This window comes from Manacus vitellinus, unplaced genomic scaffold, assembly GCF_001715985.3.
Source record: "Manacus vitellinus isolate BGI_N305 unplaced genomic scaffold, ASM171598v3 scaffold_73_pilon, whole genome shotgun sequence".
Lineage (NCBI taxonomy): Eukaryota > Metazoa > Chordata > Aves > Passeriformes > Pipridae > Manacus > Manacus vitellinus.
This window is the reverse complement of record NW_021940773.1, coordinates 622808-630462: the sequence shown is the minus strand read 5'-3', so window position 1 is coordinate 630462 and position 7655 is coordinate 622808.

The window sequence follows — 7655 nt, the reverse complement described above, 5'->3', positions numbered from 1 at the left end:
TGGTTCTGGAGAAAATATTGTTGGAACCACTCTCTGCAAAGTCTTTCTGGCCACAGTTTGGCTGCAGTCAATGAGAGCTGGAAAGGGGAGAAAAAAAGGGGGAGAAAGAAGAAGAACTTGGCCAGCTCAAGAGCTTTTTGCAATGGATTAAAATGCCATCATTTCACAAACAGGATGATCTCACTGTTACATTGCACAGCTATTCAAGGGCAGGCACGCTCTTCCTGCAGCTGACACACAGGCAGCACTGCCCTACTCTCTTGCTGAGAGCAACATTTGAAATCTAAGAATGTCTTCTCCGAAACCTTTTGCCTTCTGTGTTTGATAACCTGCTCTTTGAGAGCGCTGCTTGCCACATTTTCTCGCATGAAGTGGCTTTTCCAATGTGTTCCGATACACTGCCTCCCCCTGAAGCCAACCTCCTGCCCAAGCTCTTCACAGTTTGTGGCAAAGGAGAAGATGAAGCCTGCTAATTCCCACTTCTGAGTCCAGAGCCTGCTCTTGAGAGGTCAAGTGGGGCTCGGAGGGGCCATCTGGATAGGAAAGGAACAGCGAATTCCAGGCATCAACTTGTTTTTGTGCAGTGGGGCTCTGCAGAGGGAGAAAGAAGGGTCCTACACATGAGGCAGTGAAGGTGATGCCCACTGTAAATGTACTCTAGTGAGGAAAAGAGCTAATGGGTGTGTTACAGCATGTGGGAATAAGGTAGAGGATGACTGCAGGGACAGCAGTGATCTGCCTAATGGCATCAGGTAAAGTCCAAGAAAGCTCTCGATTCTCAGAGGATGCTCCAGGGATAAATAACACCAGACACATGAACAAAAAAGCAGCTTATCCATGTCAGGTAGTTATATGGGTAGCTCCTATTATCAATAGGCACTTGGCAATCTCTGCTGCATTTGTTCTCACAGCACCCTGATGAGGGAGGGAAACACAACCCTTGCAGATGGAGCAAGATCTGCCTGGGTAGATCTCGAGTGTGTCAGGGCAAAGCGTCAGTGAAGGCACTTCAGTCCAAGACACTTCAGCCTCTATAGCCTACAGGATATCACTTGTGACGCAGCGTGCAGATGCATCTGAGGATTTTGACCTAACCCAAGCTCATACCAGGAGCCTGCAGCAGAGCAGACTTATCTCCCGTGTTCTCTGGGAAATGTTACTCCCACTTCTGCTAAGACAAACACAGCCACCATGGACAGGAGCATCCTGCACCTGCATGGCATTCCCCAGCCTCACAAGAAGTTAGAGCAAGCTCAGAGCTGCTATTCTGGCTGCCTGAGTGTTCCTTATCTCCCAAAAAGCCCCGTGCCTGCAGCAGCCAGGTCATTTAAAATGGATTGGTTGATGCCATTAAATCTCACCCTAGGAATGAAACCCTTACTGGCAAGACCTGCTTATTCCTCTAATGTCCTCACCTTGTGCCAAATAAACAGCGTTGATGTCATATCGTTTGCAGAGGACAGAAAACCTCTGCAGAGCTGCAACCAACAGCCCTTCTCAAGACCCTGCCAGAACGTAGCACACATCCTGGGGTAATAAAGCCTTCATTTCACGCTTCAGCACACCTGAGCTGAGGCTGGGATTCAGCAACATGTCCAGCCACAGCTTCAAGCCCACAACAGCTCCCACCTTGCCTCACTTTGTATGTCCCCATGTTTTATTCATGTTTTTAACCTTTAAACCTGTTAATGGCAGGGTTAAAAGAAAAGGGAAAGGAAAGGAATGTTGAAAGGAGAAGGGAAGACAAAACCCCTTCAAGACTCTGTACATTATCCTTCTCTGGTAACTTTTGCATATATCAGCCTCCTGTAACCAAACCTGAGAGAGCACTGACACTTTTTTGAGACAGTTCAGTTCCTGCAAGGTGGAGAGAACCAACATTTTGCTACAAAAGCAACTTACAGCCCTTCTTCAGAACTGACCCCTTCTGTCATTCCCACCAGGTGCCTTTCCTTCCATCCACGCAATGGGTCTATCAGAGCCTGTGAGACTGCAGAGCCCCGTGAATTATGTGTGTGCTTGTCAGAAGCATGGCCTAAACACTTAGAGTGCTGTAAATATAAACTCAACAGCTGCTGTGCCTTACAGTTCAAGGTAAGGCAGAATAGCTGACGTAAATTGTGCCAGCGTGCTATCAACATAAAACAACAGGGCACGATATATTACCGGGAGCCCCGAGCACTTCACATCTGTCTCGACACCACCGTGAGTTTGACACCCGTCAGTCCAAAGGAGAAAATACAGCTTGCAGAGGAAATCATTCCAGCCCTATCACAGGGCAGGCAGGCAGCACTCTGCTCAGGCAGCATTAAAGGATTCGGGCCATAAGGCACAGGCAAATATGCTGATCTGTTCCACAGGAAAGTACCTGTCAGGATGAGTCTCGGTCCAGCTGGGTGCCCACACCAGCACGTAACCTCGAGCGCCGATTTGAGGAGAGCTGCTTGCAATTTCCATTTATGCACATAGGCTGTGCTCATACACGAGGGCAGCCTAGACCAGGCTCTGCCAGCTGCTGCCTCACCACAGCACTTCAAACAGCCTGAATGGCCTGGGCCAGCCTGGGACCCAGTCCGCCCTTCACCACAAATCCCACCATGCCCGTTACCAACTGCACTGCTGTAAAACCCTCACTCCCTGCTCCTGGTAGAAGGCTGTTTACTTCTGAACAACAGAAGGCTTGCTTAGATTAACTGCTATTTTAAATACAGTGACTACATGCACGGTCTTGAAGGCTCATGTGACAACCGGACACTGAAAATTAGGAATACAAGCTATGGTCTATAGCCACTCCCCTGATCCCAGCCTTTCCTGATCAGGGAAGATAAAAATAAGTCACTCCTTAAATGAAGTCCTGATTTTTTCACGGGGCTTTGACCTGACAAAACCCCTTGGCTTTTGGCTATTCCTCACTTTAAAAGTCCAAAAGCTTCCCCCTGCCCTGCTGTGACAAAATCCCTCTGCTCAGGTTCAACTCAAGGTACCTGCCTGATTCTGGTGACATCATTGGTGGCATCTGCACACTGAGGGATGTTGCTGGAAAACCAGGGTGGGAGACCAATGTACACTCAGCTCCCCTTCACAACTGCTCCACATTTGTTCTGCAATGGTACCAGCTATTCTGGACACCACAAAGAGGGTTATTTTCACAGATAATCCCAGTTGCCTTACTCAGACTCCAACCTGCAGACAGAGGCTTTGCCCTAGGGAACAAACGGAGCAGAAGTGGAGCAGAGCCAGGCACAGCAGGCATGTGTGACTGCTAGTGAGCACTGAATATTGCCAACCATTATAAAACACAGGAAAATTGCAAGTGGGGCTTTAGCCAGTTTAAACTATCCTGCAGGGAATGCTATCAATAGAAACTAATACATATGCAAGCAAGAGCAAGCTGCCTGGGAAACACAGCACTTTGCCTCCGGTGTCAGATAAACCCCAACACTTACATTGCCCTTGGTCCAGCATTAAGTGCATTATTTAACATACATATATCCCCAAAAGATTCTTCCTGAATATCTACGCAGATTTTATCCTCTCAAGTTCAAAGTTTTAACACACAAGGGCAACATTATGCTTGTAGTCTGAATTAGGAGTGACTGGTTTTGCTTGTCTGGAAATAGTCCAGATTTCTTCCTAAGTACCTGGGAGCAGAATTTGCCCATGTGGAGACATCTCCCAGCCTGGGAGGTGACGGCAGTCTCTTGAGATTTCTCAGGAGTCTCTATTTAACCATCTTGCCTTGTGCTGTTGTATTGTCACAGACCTGCTCATTCACCTGCTCCTGTTGTTGGTGTAAACTCAATTTGTCTCCCTTTCCCAACCTTTTCCTCCTCTTCCAGCAGAGCTGTTTTGCTTTCCTGTGACATCCTGATTCATGTTTGTGAAAACTCCTGTCCCAGAGTAAGGAGAAGGGCGAGTGAGGGCCCACACACACACAATGGCAGTGCTGTGCCAGGAACAAAGATCCCAACGGGGGTCAGCAGCACAAGTGGCTGTCACCATGTCAGAGCAGCACTCCAGAGGCTGAGCGCTTCCAACTGCGATTCAGATCTGCCATGGAGTTCATCATGTTTATTTAGGCATTACAGGCAATTTCCCAAGCACATGTCTGTCACATTTAGACACAATGGGCTAGCCCATAATTAGGAAGTATATGACCTCACTGCCTTTAATTGGGAGAAGCCGGCATCCAATCCGTTTCCCATATGATAGAAGGCAACTGGCATTAGGAGGGAAGTTCAGTGTCAGCTGGTAGAACAAGCACAATACCTGCTGTAATGGCCCTCAATTCATCATCAGCCCCTCCACCATCAGGACTTTGTCAATGGTTTGCTCATCAATTTACTTGTGTACCAACACAAGAGATGAGGAGACGGATACTGTGTCAGAGAGAATGATCACAGCCCAGGAAAAAAAAGAGGTAAAAAAAAAAAAGGAGAAAAATCCAGGCATGGCAATTTCCGCTTTGGGAAGGCAGCAGGGCAGGCCCAGGGCCAAAGACAGGGTTAGCCCAAGTGGCTGCAACTCTGCTAACTTTACACCTGCTTATGCCAAGTCAGAATTTAGCTCAGCCGTGTTTGCTGTAGACCAGACAAAGAAAATATTGAAGACTGCAATACCCCAGCAAAAGTCAATAATAAAGAAAAGTCCATAGGAAAAGTCATAGGAAAATGCAGCAAAGAACTCCAAATTCTGCTACACGTATCCTACTGCACAGAAAGTACAATTGTGGCCTGGTTAAGGGAAGACAGACACACCTCTACCTGCACTGCACTGCTCCTGACTGTGGGACAGGCCACAGAGCTACGACCCACCCCAGGCACAGCTTCCCAGAGAAATACAGGTGCTGCCAGTAACTCCAAACAGTCCCTCGCCCTTCCAAGGGATCTATGCTCAGGCCCATGACATCCTGCCAATTGATGTTTTTTCCAAAGAGGAAGGAGAGAGAGTAAAAGATACTGTATATTAACTACACAAAAAATTGTTATTGCTTTCATTTAATTTTTCAGCTGTGATAGCAACAGAACCTGCAGCTCTGCTACAGTGAGAACTGGATAAGTTCAAGAGATGGGGAGAAGAACATGCAAAACAAGCTTTAGACAGGAGGGAGTCTCACATTCACTCCATCACCAGGAACTTCTGTATGTCAAAATCACACACTCTATGTTCTGGCAAAGGACACAAAGATTTCCACACCTTTAAAACCAGATCCCAGGCCAGTCATTACAGTTACTTGTGTTGGCTACTCTGTTTCACCTGCATGAAAAAAAAATCAGCCCCACTCCCTCCGATATGAGCAGCTTCTCTCTTCAGCTAACAATCATATCACCGGGAAAGAAGCAGAAGTGAAAATTCGGGACAAAATTCAAAATCTTCATTTCTCAGGAATTTCCAGTATTGAAAAACAAATATATAAACAGCCAGACAGAGAGATGGACAGGTTTTCAGCTTGGTTTGGGATGAAAAGCTAAGATCTCAGACCATTTTCTGGAATGAAATACTTGATTCCATTTTTCATCAAAAAGTACTAGCAGATTTCCATCTTTTTCTTCTCTCTGTCAGACCTGCTAATTGCTTGGTCTTTCCTGGCTGACAGATTTTACTGAGGAATCAGAGAATATAAGTGAGGTGAGACAAGTATTCAGGCACAAGGAAATGCACTAGGTAGGTTGAAATTGGGGATAAAACCAGCCAACTATACCACATAACCAGTCTGAATGCTGTTCTTAGCACAGCTAATGAGTTCTAGCACCAAGAAACTGGCCTCTGAGAGACAGCCAAAACTGCACGAGCCTCTTGCTTCCTTCCACTCGCAGCTCCCCCCTTCATGCCTACGCTACAATAACCGGCTTCTCCACGTGGTTTCTGTCGCTTTCTGTCTGCTCTTGGCCTGCTTCAGTTTTCCACTGGCATCCCAGTTCATAGGGCTCATTCCATAGTCCTGTCCCAGTTTCCCATGGGAAACTAAAAGACCTGGCTGGACGGGTTACTACAGCACTGCTGATCTGTATTCCGAGCTCAGCTGGGGGAACAGACCTCAGCCAGTCTCCAGCCACAGCTCCAGGATACAGAGCTGGGCCAATGAGGGAGAGAGAAGCTGCCTGCTTACTGCTTCCAGCAGACGTAAAACACAACTCCCAGTGTGTGCTCCCAATAAAGAGGGGCTGGAGGGGTGGAATTAACAGCCCCCGAGCATATCATGTGCAGGATTGATGGGTTAAATAAGCAGCGAACACAAAGAGCAAACATGCAGAAAGGGGGAGCAGGCGCTGGCCTGGAGTGGCTCCGGAGCCCGGGGGCCGCTCTGTGTTTTGGGATGGGCAGGGCAGCCCACAGCCATGGCACACAGCTCTCCAGGAGCTGCTGCTCTGGCTCCGAGGCAGCACATGCCAAAGCCACCGGCAGCTCGAGAGCAGGGGCTGGTGCTGGTGGAGTGGGCAGAGATGGCACTGGGAGGTGTGTGCAGCCCACAGACGTGTGCCCACGGGCTGGGGGAGCCCCAGGGGCGTGGGGAAGGATGTCACCCAGAAGAACGCACTGCCAGCATTGCACATGGCTAAAGAGTGGAAGAGAACATCATTTCTTTAAACTCATCTTGCATTCAGCCAGCTGCATATAAATTTCCCTCTATCTCATCAAGCTCTCACTGTTTGGCCTCCTCTGACTGATATTGGCTCATCATACTTAATCTAGGGTGAAATTTCCTCGTCTGAGCTAAATTACTCGCAGCCATCAAGGGAAACGATATTTATTTTTCGTGGGGCTAATGACCTGTCCCCCAGACCCACCCACTGATGGTTATTTACTAGGGCCCAGATGCTTGGGCTCAAAATGAGTGCTAATGTCAGCGGGGGCCATTCCTCATCCAGGGCTCTGATTGAATTGGAGCGATCCCATTGACATTGACTCGGTGACTTTTAAGGCCATTACCCTCAGCTAGAGATGAACCTCTCATCATTGCTCCGACACTGACAGCTGATTAGCGACAAATTACAAGCGAGAAGAACCTCAGACTTTGTTGGGTAAGGGAGGGGTGGGGGGGAGGAAGAGGAGGAGGGATTTGGAGGAGGTGTGGGGAATGTAAAGAGTCAGGAAGGTGGAGTGAGGAGCAAAGGAAAAGGAAAGAGTGGGAGGGGATAGCCACACCCAGGAGCTGATGCAGCCTGTTGGCACTGGTGCTGCTCTACAGGCTTTTGCTGAACGTAGAACAGGGCCCGCAGCCAAAGGCTGGAGAGAGGCAAAGGCACATGCTGACCACGGAAAGCTGGAATCAGAGCAGAGCTGGGAGGAAAAACTTCCACTTCCAGTTCAGCATGTGAAGAATGGACAGCAGGGCCATACACAGCTGGGTGGTCACAGTGCCATGTGGCGGGGGGCAGACAGACAGCTTGGTGACCATGCACCTGCTCCCAGGAGCCACGGGGCTCATGAAGACAGAAAAAACTCCAGGAGAGCAAAGGCGAGAGCTTCCTGACAACCCTGACAAGTGTTTCACTCACAGCATTCCCAGTGCTCTTGATGAACAGACAGTAACAGCAACACAAGCAAATGCACTGCCAGTGTGACCTGTTTTGCCAAGCACACTGATACCTGAGTTTCTCTTTTCATCACTCTTATACTATCTGGAAACATAATTTTAATGACACCGGGCCACA